This window comes from Barbus barbus (assembly GCF_936440315.1).
Source record: "Barbus barbus genome assembly, chromosome: 47".
Classification (NCBI taxonomy): Eukaryota; Metazoa; Chordata; class Actinopteri; order Cypriniformes; family Cyprinidae; genus Barbus; species Barbus barbus.
The window spans coordinates 10,359,741-10,373,134 of NC_136725.1; the positions used below are offsets into that span (position 1 = coordinate 10,359,741).

At 38.1% G+C, this 13,394-nt stretch overlaps 1 protein-coding gene across 1 annotated transcript in view; it reads left to right on the plus strand.

The window, feature by feature from the left end:
- LOC306865839 (autism susceptibility gene 2 protein homolog) overlaps positions 1 to 13,394 on the plus strand; it is a 48,872-nt gene that overhangs the window by 16,848 nt on the left and 18,630 nt on the right. The window lies entirely within an intron of this gene.

A 13,394-nucleotide genomic window follows, 5' to 3' on the forward strand; every position in this document is an offset into this window, starting at 1 on the left:
AGTAGCAAGGAGATAGGGTGATGGAAAGACTCTGACTTCTGTTCCATTCAGTTACTGACAGTAAACAGGTGTCTTGTAATCCTTTTTGTAGAATAAGCAGGGTGTACATATCAGTTATGGTGTGCTCGCCATCTGCTAGTGTGAAAGTGTGTGTGTGTATACTTTGAACACTGCAACTGCAACAGGATCTTGCCGCAACTGTCTCAATTTTTACAGTGGGCATCTGTTCGACATAATGCTCTTGAGTCCTCTATTAAAATCTTTAACTACAAGGTCACATGGAGACTCACAGTTCAGGTTTGGTTTCTCAGTTGATGTTGACTTGCATGAATGCTTTAAAAGCAGCAGATATTTACAGTCCTGCCTGCATTTACCCACAGCATTAGTTACCTGCTTTTTTAGAAAGAGGATTTGTTTTAACAGAGAATGCCTGTGAGAAGTCTAGACGGATAAATATGGGTGTTGTTGTTGTTTTTTTTGCATGTGACCTCTGATGTGTCAGATTAATTCTAAGGGTGGAACTAAAATGTGCTTTCGAGGTCATAGATAGTGTGAACTTCTTATCCTTGGTCTAGACATTAAAATATAGCCTAAATGTTGTGCTCACTGACAGAAGGCGTGCAGCTAAAATAGGAAGATGTAGTGCTGATAGACATGACTTTGACTCCCTCATCACCTTTGTCTCTTTTGGTTTTCCATGAGTGTTTTAAGTCTTCTCGGAGGCTGAATGTGCTGCTGGTGTTTTGTCTATGTTCTGGCATGTTTACGACAGTATTCACTATCACTGCAGCTGCTCTTTGAACAGCTGAATCATTTGCATTTCACAATCAGATGTAACAATTTCCCTTCATTCAAAACAAATTACAGAGCTATAATTTTGTGAACACTCAAGTATAGTCTTTGCTTGTTGTGCTAGGCTTGTCAGAGTAAATGGCTGATTTAGTGTAAGATGGACAGAAGTTCAGTCCGCTCAGTAAATCATTCTCTTATGTACCTGTGTATCATTTGTTCAACTGTTACACTGAAAATGAGTCTTTCTTCAATCTGGAAAACATTAACATTAAGCATAAGTGAATATAAATTGCCTTTTGCATTTTACTTAATGTGATGTCTATCTATGTGAAACAGGACGTTCAACAACAGGACAGGAATTGATTTTATCCATGAGGAATTTAATTGATCATGAAAAATCCAGTAATTCCCAGGTGAAGTCAGACCAAGTTGCCAAAACAAAGCTATTTAGCTGTTGGTTAACATAATTAATTAGTTTGTGTGGCCTCAGTGATGTCAGTGGTCTGTACTTCTGTCCCTCAGCTTTATTTTTATCCAGGGTCAAATTAAATATGGTTTTTATACAGGCTAAGGTCTATAGTGACTGATGAAAAAAGACTGAGTTATGCCTTTTCCTTGAGTGACTCTATACACTTGCACCAAGTGTGTTAACATCCTTCTGGGTTTTGTGTGTGTGTGTGTGTGTGTGTAACACATTCCCAGTTGCTGTCAGAGCATTCTCTGGTTTCGTGCACATGATCTCAGTCCTCAGGGATATATAAAGATTTGTTCTCAGAGGGATCAACACTGTCCTCACCGTGGATGAAATCTATCCTTCTGCCAGAGCCTAACCAGCCTATATCTTACACACACAAACGGACTCCTTAACATACTCTGACATGTACCTCTGCCATGGGCCCCATGATCAGAGAGAAAGTTTGAGAAAGACAGAGGATGTGTTTCAAAACCTGCTGACATGACTTTTGGGCATCATAGGCATGTTTGAAATAACTAGACGCAAATCTGATACATTGGGTTGTGATTTCTCACAAACATTCACAGGTGTGCTAAAAAGCAAGTGTTCAACAGAGACAGAAAGCAAATCTAGTAACAACAGCAGGAGCTTGCCAGCTTGGAGCAGAGGCAGTGAAAAGTGGCGTGTGACAGAGTGAATGAGGTGTGTGTGAGAATGAGCTGACGGTAATGTGTTTGTGAGGGTGGGATGATAGTAGTAGTTGTGTGTGTGTTCTCAGGGCCCCGGGGAGCAGTGTGTCTGTCACAAGTGCTTAGAAAAACATCTCTGTGTTAATCACAGTAATTACAGCAGATTGACCAGCTTTAAACAGCGGCGGCAGCAGTTACCACCTTAGCCATCGTGGGAGACGAACCCTCACACATCCACTGAACTGAACAATCACACAGATTCACACACATCAACAGAAGCAACAAACGCTGCACAAGTTGCTGAGTGCAGAGTGAATTGTGACACTAAATGGGCGGCCAATATAAACACCCAGACATCTGCTGTTGTGTTTCCTCAGCCTCCTCAAAAATGTCCCATGTATGCTCAGAATGGCATGTCGGGTTTAGTTTGTTTGTCTCTTGTGAATCTGTATGCCAGTTGATTTCCTCTTTTAGATTATCGCTGACATGAAGTATTCATGATCTCACATGATATCCATGAGGCTCTTCTAATTACAAACATGCTTTTATTGGTCCATTACATGGGACCCTACCTGTCACTATACGACCATTCTCCAGCTGTGTCGGTCACTGATTTAAAAAGGATTTTCAGAAAAAATAACTATCTACATCCCTGTTTCATGCTGTTAGGATGGAGTCCCTGAGTATTTGCAGCATTAGCTCACTCTGATATTGAATGCGTAATGAAGACTCCTGGGTCAGCAGCCTGCCTGAGTGTGTTATTTCAGCCCAAAGGTTAAGAGGCGGATTGGCCTGTCTGTCATTTACAGTGATTGATTATGGCTGTGAGCTTGGCTCGATCAGGGATCAGGAGTGATCTCCTTCCACTAAAGTGTAAATAAATATCGCCTCTGCAATATTTGGCTGATGTAGTTGCTGGTATACTGTTAACCGCAACCAACATCTCGCAACATCATAAAAATGTGAGACAAACACAAGGGCCAAAATCTAATCTGGACAAATCAACACTTTTTTTCTGTTTTTATTATTTTGTTTTATTATTATTGTTTTTATAACAAAACTATTTTTATTTTTGTTCTGTATTTGCCAATATTTTCTATCGTTCTCCCACCCAGGCCTAGTTGTGCAAGCATTTTTGTGTGTGTATGTAATTGGCATGGGGATAATGTGGTGGCTTGCCTTTGTTTGTGTATGATCTTGCATGTGTACATCACAGATGTGGCCACTGTCAGCTGGGATTAGTCTGTCAGCACCTCAATCACAGTTGTGTTAGCATTCCCTCTACCTACCCTCAGTTCGTATTTAAAGTCATAGTATATCAGCTTTCCATCTGCTGAAAATGTTAAACGTGTTTCTGTGCGCATGATCTGGCAGTTTAATTTTATTGCATCACCTCAAATCAGTGTTTTACTGTTGATTACATCAAGCGATGTTCTTTTAAATGGCCCTGTTAACAGGTTTGGTTTTTTCCAAACACCTGTTCTGAACACCTAGCACAGGTGCACCGTTACTGTAGTATGCGCATGTCAGCTGTTGAGTTCAGCAGCTTCTTATTGCATAATGACATCCTCTTTAGTTAGGAATTTCTGCCTTAAACTAATCTATTTGTAATGCAAGATGTTTACTCTGGTATTAGGAGAGATAAAGTCATTGATGAGAGATAAGAGGCTTCAAAGACAATAAGAATAGCCCATTGCTGCTGTCATCATCAGGTTTGAGCCGGTTAAAGTTACTAATCTCTGAAACGTGAAGATGTGAGGCTGCATGCTTGTTGTTACTGCATTGTTTCAGCCATGGCTTTGAAGCTGCCCTCTGTGTTCCTTGCATCATCTTTCTGTAAAGCCCCCTGTCCCCTCTTCTGCTCCGAGTGATCACAAATAGCCACTTCTAAGCTGTTACCAACAGGCTGAAGTCTCAGCTCAGCTAATCTGACAGTAAAACGTCCGTCAGGTGGAGAAGACGTGCAGGGCTGTCAGTTACAATGAAGGGAAGAGTTTAACACAGGCCTGGGGGCAATAAGGGAAGGCCCCATATCCCCAGACCTCATCTCTGGCTTGACAGGAGTATGTGGGCTATTTCAGGGCGGAAGGGATATAGAAGTGTCAGGATGCCTGAAGTCCAGTGTAACCACATGACTGGCATTTGCCAGAACGATAGGTTATCGGCACATACCACCCAGGGAGGCCCAGTAAGTATCCTGGTACAAGTATCAGGGCTCCAGACTGCGACCAAATGGTTGCGTTTTGTGACTTTTTTCTGCCTGTGCGAAGAAATTTTGTGTGCGGTCGCACTGGCGTGACCACCGCAATGTTCAATTTATAAGCGCTAAAATTTCTGTTGCATATGTGAAACATCAAACGGCAAATGAACTGAAAGCATAACGAAACCACACTACTCATTTGAACTGCGCAGAGCTTAGAGTGTAGAGCCTGGTTTATACTTGACGTGTCAGCAGGAGCGTGAAGGTGCACACGGCAAAAATGACACGAATACTGAGGAAACAACGGATGGTTTTCTTAAACCAGAGAAGGTGAACATGTTGGTATTATTGAAGGGAAAAAACATGCAAGCACGGTCACCGAAAGCAAGTTTAGTTTTACATTTTTATGTTTGCTAAACGTTCTGTAAATTATTAGTCGGCATATAATGCAGCATGTGGTGTATGCCATGCCTTATCTTATTTATTTTTGTTAAAGTCCCCCGATTATTCAATTTTTAAGGTTGATAATATTGCTTTATGAGTCTCCTAAAACAGGCATGCAAGGTCAAAAAAATTTTAGTTTTCTCAAAATAGATTTAATTTTACCTCATTTCTAAATGATTCGTAAACGACTTCTCTAAACCCCTCCTTTCCGTGAGCCCTCACTGCTGTGATTGCTCAGATGGCGCAGTCCTTTGTGATTGGACTACCACGTACAGCGCGTGTCGGAAATGAAACGCCCATTGCCATAATGGAATGACAGCCCTGGAGACTTGTCAATACATAGAAAAGATGATATCAATTGTACCTTACCAATCAAGCCGGAGTCTGATGATGAAACGTTGAAGTGACTGATCGACAAGAGACTGATTTGCAAGCACGACTGGAGCAGGACGTTTCTCAGTGGTGTCGTGTTAACAAGTTTGTGGTAATTATAAGATGTGATAGCAAGTTTTTCGCGACATTGAACGTGGGCAGACATTATGCAAATGTTTTACTTTGTGACGTACAGCCATAACAGACTAAGATTCAAATTCCTGGTGACTCGTTTAAGAGATTGCGAGCAGACTCTTTTTTTTTAACTTTTTTTTTTTTATAGACAATAACTTTATTTATTGTTCACTGTCAGCTTCACAACTTTGCAGTTTGTTCACATACAGCTACATGACACACTACATGAAAGGTAATATTCGAAAAGGCATAATATGGGTACTTTAATAAACATTTTGTAATCTAGTTTGTCATTTTATCTTACTGTTTTATTGTTGTTGTGCTTTTTAATTAAGAATAATAATGAATCCATCTTCTGTTTTAGTCTTAAAAAGTGAAAGGTGTATAGATGTAAGCAAAATAGACAATTATCTTTTCTTTTAAAACGTAACAACAAGATCGCGAATCCGAAGCCCAACTTATAACATAGCAAAAGAGGGACTCCTGTTCACAAAATCACGAATAATACTACTGATGAAAAAGAACCGGTTGAATGTTAACCACTTTAATTTCCATATAACTATAAACTATTACAAAAGTTCATCAGCATGCATTGATTAATCCCATGTTGTAGAGCAAAAAAAAAACTGTGACCAAATCATGAGTTCGTGCGACGCACTGAGAAAGTTAGTCACAAAAGAGCGACCAGTGGGAAGAATGAGTCTGGAGTCCCTGAGTATACTTACAAATGACAGCACACAAGCTTATTTAGAGAGATAGAATTCAAAGCACACTTTGTTCACTTAAATGTTCGTGCTGGTTTTTGTGCAGAACTACATCAAGTAGTCAAACTTCAATCTAATAGTGATTGGGTTGTCTGGATGGGTAGTCAACTAGTCTGTTTTAAGGAAGAACAGGACTAGATGTAAGCCTTTTCTGATGGCACTGAGCATTTAAATCCCCCTGAAGTGAAAATCATGTTTTTTATGTTGTTTATTTGTCTATGTGGTGTTTTTAATACGCTTTTAGACAAACCATGTGCCAATCCATTAATCAACACCATTGCTGAGTATTTTCTCCTTAAAACAGTAGTTTCCCAATGGCACTCCCAGAAATGCGGCTTGAAACAGCCCTCGGTTTGCTACGTCACAAACCAATAGCCACTCACGTCAAGGGTTCGATTCCTATCACTAGCATGCAAAATATACCAATACCAGCACAAAACCAAACATAAATTAGAGCAAAAAAAACAATGAAGCCGTGGTTTAATGTGAATTTGGACCGCTAACTTGCATTACAACCCACGGCAACGAATGTTACAGTATTCACTGTAGTTGTCCGCTAGTAAAAACAGTTATATCAGTCAAAAAACATTTAAATATGTAATTTTGATGATCAAAGATAAGTTTTAAAGGATAAAATATTTGACTACAGGGGGACTTTAAATGCTCTCATGATTATATACCCAGAGACTCCTAAAATCAATTCATCAGCAGCACTATCTAAATTAAATCCATTTGTCTCTCACACATACATTCATACTCAGGGCTTGCAAAATTTCTAAATCCCCGGTAGCCCTTCGGGCAGGTACTCTTCAGATTTTGGTAGCCCGAAAATTAATTTAACTAGCCCAAAATAAAATAAAGACCATAAATGTCAATCAAAAACATTTTCAATACACAAATGTCAACAAATATCAAGGAAAGAGTTTTATTTTACTATTTACAAGGTATCTGCAGAATTCTTAAAAATCTATTTAAAGCAATTTGAAAAATGATTTCTTATACAGTTTAACGTATTTAAAAACTCTTCAATTTAGTTGTGGGAGCAATGTTCCCTCAAATTTGTTTTCTTGCTAAGCAAAACTTTTCTCTATTGGGCAGACATTTCGGGCACCTGATCAAAAGCATTCTTTATACCAGACCTGTACAGCATGCACACAAAAAAAGTGTGTAACTTTTAACTTTAATGTGCTATTTATATTTGATTTGACCCTTGATGTAACTAAATGATGTATATTTTAGGTTACCTGAGAAAACATTTTTACTGTACAATACACTGCAGTTCAAAAGTTTGGATCAATAAAGTTTTTTAAAGAAGTTTCTTATGCTCATCAAGGCTGTATCTATTTGATAAAAATACTGTTTTTTTTTTTTTTTTTATATACTGTATTTTTTTGGGACCTGTGATATTTTTTAAAAATAAAAAGTTAAAAAGAACAGTGTTTAGTCAAAATAGAGATTTTGTGTTACAATATAAACTATTCAAAATTTGGGGGTCAGAAATTTTTTTCTTTCTTTTTTAACAATACTTTAAAAAAAGTTTTCTTCAGCAAGGATGTGTTAAATGGATAAAATTGATAGCAAATACGTCTATTGTTAGAAAATATTTCTATTTTAAATTCTATTTAATACTAAATACTGTTCTTTTAAAGTTTTTATTAATCAAAGAATCAAAGAAAAAAATAACAGGTTCCAAAAAAATAAAGCAGCACAACAGTTTAAACACTGATGATAAATCAGCATATTAGAATGATTTCTGAAGGATCATGGGACACTGAAGACTGGAGTAATGATGCTGAAAATTCAGCTTTGATCACAGGAATAAATGCTATTTTATAGTATAGGTATTAAAATAGGAAACCAATATTAGAAATTGCAATAATATTTCACTATATGACTGTTTTTTCTGTATTTTTTAAATGAATACAGCCTTGATGAGCAAGAGACTCAACGTCAAAAACCTGATAAATAACTGACCTTGTTTTTGAGTCTATAATATAGGCCTAACATATATTATGAAGCAAAACTTAAGCTGAGATCTGTAAGTTAAATATAAAAAAAAACTGTCGGGCAGGGCAGTGATACATTTTGGTAGCTAAGAACGCGCGTTTTCATGGCATCCAAGACGTGCGGTTTGCTGTCAAATCGTACGCTTTTGATGTGTCTGTGCAATCAGACGCCCGAGCAGGCATTTATGACGCAAGTCTCTCACGAGCGCATCTGGCAATATGGACGAGGCCTGACGCACGCGCACAACCTGTGTCAACTCGCGCCTGGCTCCGCGTTTAAAACAAATGTAAATAACTACTTGCCAATTTCACAGGGATAAAATTAAACATTCAGCACATTACCCACTTGTTTCTTAAAATCCCAAATACTTTAAAAATGAATGAATCAGTCTGCGTAACATATAATACTTCAGTAATTGACTAAAGAAATACAGTTATTTATAAAAAATAAACAAATCTTTCCTGTGAAATTCAGTAATTCTGTAAAAGTAGTAATACCATTATAATCTTCCCTGCAGAAAAAACAAAACAAACAAAAAACAGTAGAACCCCTCCCAAAACACAATAGAAAATGTAAAGGATTTAAGGGTTATAATGGGAATTGTATTGGTTTTAATGTAAACTATAATTAGTGATCGACCGATATTGATTTTTTTTTTTATAACCGATACCAATTATTTGCATGTTTATGTGCCCGAGAACCGATATTTATTTACTGTTATAAAGTAAATAAATGACTGCGTGAAGTAAGTCCATACTTCACTTTGGTTTTTCCTCCTTTCAGTCATCTTAACAAAAAATGTTTTGAGAATTAGGAGTCTTTCATGCAGGGCTCTAGACTCATTCTGCCCACTGATCTCACTTTTGCGACTAACTTTCTCAGTTGGTCGCACGAGCACATAATTTGGTTGCAATTTCTTTTTTGTTTTTGCTACAACATTTGATTAATCAATGCATGCTGATGAACTTTTATCATAGTTTATAGTTATATGTTAACGAAAGTGTTCAACATTCAACTCGTTCTTTTTCATCAGTATTATTTGTGATTTAAATTGTGAACAGGAATTCCTTTTTTCATGCGCTTTCACTTTCAAATTTGCGATCTTGGTGTCACATTTTACAAGAAAAGATCATTGTGTTTTGTTTATATCTATACACCTGTCATTTTTTAAGACTAAAACAAAAGATGGATTCATTGTTATTCTTAATTAAAAAGCACAACAACAATAAAACAGTACGTTGACAATGACAAACTAGCTTTTATAACATTTATTAACAAAAACGAATAATAAGAAGAGGCATGGCATAGGACACATCACATGCTGTATTATATACCGAGTATATTACAGAATGTTTAGCAAACTCTGAGGAAGCAAATAAATATTAATATATTTTTTTTTTAATTAAGGATAGCCTCCATAGCATAACGTGAGGTAAACGGCAAAGAAAACAAGCTTCTCAAAACGAAAACAAAAAGAAAAGTAAAACTAAACTGGCTGTCGCTGACAGGACTTGCATGTTTTTTCTACAAGAACACCACCATGTTCACCTTCTCTGGTTTAAGAAGCGGTCTTTTACTTTAGTTTGAAAACAAAATCCTCCGTTGCGCTCCGTCCGCGACGCGCACCTTCGCGCTCGTGCTGACGCGGCGAGTATAAACCAGGCTCTACCCACGAAACGCTCGCGCTGAAAGCACCTCTCTTCACGTGATCAGTGAAATCTGACTCCTGCTATAATGTGCCGCGGCTCTGCAGCGCGCGCTGTATGAAGCAGACGCTTTGGCGCAGCGCAGACCATGCACTCGTACAAATGCGACCACGTCAAATTTTAATTTTAAAAATTCGCAGTCTAGAGCCCTGTCATGTTAAATTTAATCTTCGTATTACAACAATAAAAAACATTTTATTTATAAAAAGCTTTAGCAGCACCACTAATATTAGCAGTAAGCAAAATAAATGTAGAAAGTCTAATGTTTTCAAATGGAGAAAATAAATAAAGGACAGGAGTCATATCAACTTCATTTTTAACTACAGTTTTAGTAGGTTTATAAGCTGTTTAATAGGCTAAAGAGTGAAGAATAATTCACTGGATAATGTTAATTCACAGAATAATATTCTCTGGAATATTGGAATATAACAAGCATTGTATTTTATTGCATTTCTCAACTGGCATGCTCTAAATTATGCTGCTGACAGCGTAGTTTATCTACGCATTTACACAGAACTATAGGCTACTCAAACTGCCATCGATTGCAGAGATAATAAATAATTAATTTCCATAGAGTTGTATTAATTTAGATGTTTATAAACGAAATAATGGTTATATAGTAAGTGTTAATACAATTTAGGGTGCTTCAAAAAAGTGAATTACATGCAGTGGCCGTGCTGAGCATTTCTTGAGCATCAACCGCTGAGTGAACTGCAATATGAAAGCGGCTTCACGAGACTAATGATGAGCATATAGACAACAGAGAGAGAATTAAATTAAATGCTTTTATTTCCAACATGCAATCATTCATGGCTGTATTATTTAATTCATGCAAAGTTACGTCTTTATTGGGAGAGGACTTGACGGATTATCTACGTGACTCAGACTGCACGAGACTAATAGACCACAGAGAGAGAATTCAATTCAGTGCTTTTATTTCCAACATGCTCTAATTCATGGCTGTGTTATTTCAGGCAAAGTTATATCTTTATAGGGACAGGGCTTGACAGATTATCTTATTTATCATATTTCTTAGAGCCAAGTTGCATAAACTATATATCAGGCATTTATGTAATACATCTAATTTGTTCATTAATGACTGTAATATTAAATAGTTTACTAACTACAGCAAATCAAGTACCTGCACGCCGTTGTTGTTGTCGTCTCGTCTCCCCTCAGATGCGCTGCAATTGCGATCCTGCGCGCAATTCTCAAAACGTCCACAAGATGGTGGCGTTTATCGGGGAATCCGATATTACAAAACCGATATCCAATTATGAAAAAATGCTTAAATAGCGGGAAAATTATCGGTAAATCAATATATGGGTCGATCTCTAACTATAATGCATTCTATTGGTGGGATGTAATCAAAGTATCTTTATATAGTCTTTGATGTAATCTAGCAGATGGCAACCAATAGAACAACAGTAATTCCTATTGGAATAATGCCCAAAACAAAAAGGAATTTTGTAATGGTTTTTATGGAGATTATAAGAATTTCTTTTTCAGCAGGGTAACGATACTCATACTGTGCTGCACATTATTGACAATATTGAGCTGAAGCTTGACTTAGCAAATTTAAAATCGCAAATCAAATCGCAATATGTAAAAAAAAAATCGCAATTAGATATTTTCCCCAAATCGCACAGCCCTAGTATGAAAGATGACTTTTGAACTCAGCACCAATCCATGTGAACGGGGAACCATGGTAGAGTTTGTAGATGCTGTGAATACAATCTGGAAGTAGCTGCTATTGATCAAACAAATTTTGCATCCTTAGTGATGAAGTGTGAAAGCAGAGGGAAGATAAAAATTTGAATTGGTTTGGCCACCTTTTGTGCACTGTTTCTTTAATTGATATATAAGATAAACTGATTGAGTTTGTGTTTTTACATAATTGCCATGTTATTAAACAGGATTAATATGTTTGTTTTGGGTCAACATTGTGGCTTCACCCCAGATGTCTTTCTAGACAGGATTTGGCTTAATACATCCTAATTTTTTCAGTATATATTTGTTCTGTGTATTTTATTTATCACTCACTTTTAGCTGGATTTAGAATAATAAAATCCTTAGAATTCATAGCAGTAATATGCAGACTTGGTAAATGAGATTTTATCTGGAAAAATATGGATAATATCTGTTTTCCCCTTTTTTGAGCACCCTGGACTGGTTTTTAGCAGCTGAATATGGTCTTTCAGAGTGGACTCACCTCAGGATAATGAGCTGTGTTTTGCTGTCCATTGAGACCTCACCCAAGCACACTGCTCCAGGAGCCTTGTAGACCTTAATCCTGTTCAAACACACACACATATACATAAACTTTGTGTGATCAGATGAGAACTTTGCAAAGTCCGCCTCCCGGTCTGTTCTACTATCTTAATAAACATCGTCCTCCACGGCTGCCATTTGGAATAAAAATCACCTCTCTTCACTCTTTTTTGGCGAGGCGAGAGAAAGCTGCATTTGTTTGTTTCCAGGGATCAAGGAGACTTGACAAATTAACTCCCCAGGGTGGAGAAACACACTTCTCCACAACTCTCTGCCCGGCCCTGGAGTCTTCATTATGGGAAAAATAAGCAGTGTTTTCACTCTCTGTCTTGTTTTTTGTTTTTTTCCGGCATGTTAGTACATTGAGAGAGTCGCTCCAGGGAGGAGCAGCAGAGCTGTCTGTGGTTCAGCCTTTTAGAAGAGCTTTGGATATTTTCCATCAAAACTCTCTACAGGAAGGCCACAGTGCAGGGAAGAGAGAGAGAGATGGGCACCCACGGTTTTGTGTGTCTAGTAAAGAGACCACGTCTGTCCTTGCGTGTCATGTCAGTCGTTGACGGCCTACTGGAGCTATATAATCTGAAGGGAACTCATTTATAAAAGGGAACTCATTCTGACACAAACAAGTGTGAAAGGCTTTTCTTTGAGTGCTGTTAGCCCTCTCGGCCTTAAATCCAGTTATTCAGGCAGGATAAAGGGTGACTTATTGCACCCTCTGGACGGATTGTTTCTGAGCTGTGAGGCTGAACTGCCCTTGTTTGTTGAAGTGTGCTTAGAGTGCCAGAGCCTGGGGGTATTGTGAGCTTTCACGGGTCAAATGGGGTAGCCTACATCTCTCACTTCAATGGGTATATTTGTTTCGGTTTGTGCATTGAAATTATCAGCCTTTGTGTGTGTGTGCGCATTTAGTTTGTTCTTTTGTGTGCATGTATATGCATACATATGAGTGTTTGTGTCTTGCCTCCCCCATGTCTCATGGCAGATGTTTGACACAAACTCATTCCCCAGGGGTGCCTTGTACTCCCAGTTTATTGATCATCATCTGGTAGAGTGCTGCAGGCCAGACTGACCCTTAATGACTGCATCACATACACTACCTCTTAGCTGCACACCGGGACCTTATGCTTTGAGCTGGGCCCCATGGGCCGCTATGCTGGGAGGCCCCTAGGCCCATGAGAGAAGGATCAGCAATCCATGGAGGTTCTGTTATAGCAGGGTTTCCAAAACCCATGGGATTCAGGCTCATTCAGCATTCCTTGCTGCGGGCAATGGAGAGGCCTGGCTCAGTGTGAAGAGAGAGAAAAGACAGATGGGTGTGGTTCTCTCTGAGGCAGACATATAAAGGAGTTATGCATGCACTGTGTTCCCCCATGAGTCTTTGGTCCCAGAGAATACACTGAACCTTGGTTCACAGTCTCTTTCTCTTTCTTTCTCAATCATGGAGTGCATTTATTTGTACAATAAAACACTAATATCCGCTTTTGGGTGCGCCGGTCAAGTTTTCTTTAGACAATTTATGACCTTTCCCTAATAAAAAACATTAAGGCATTTACATGAACT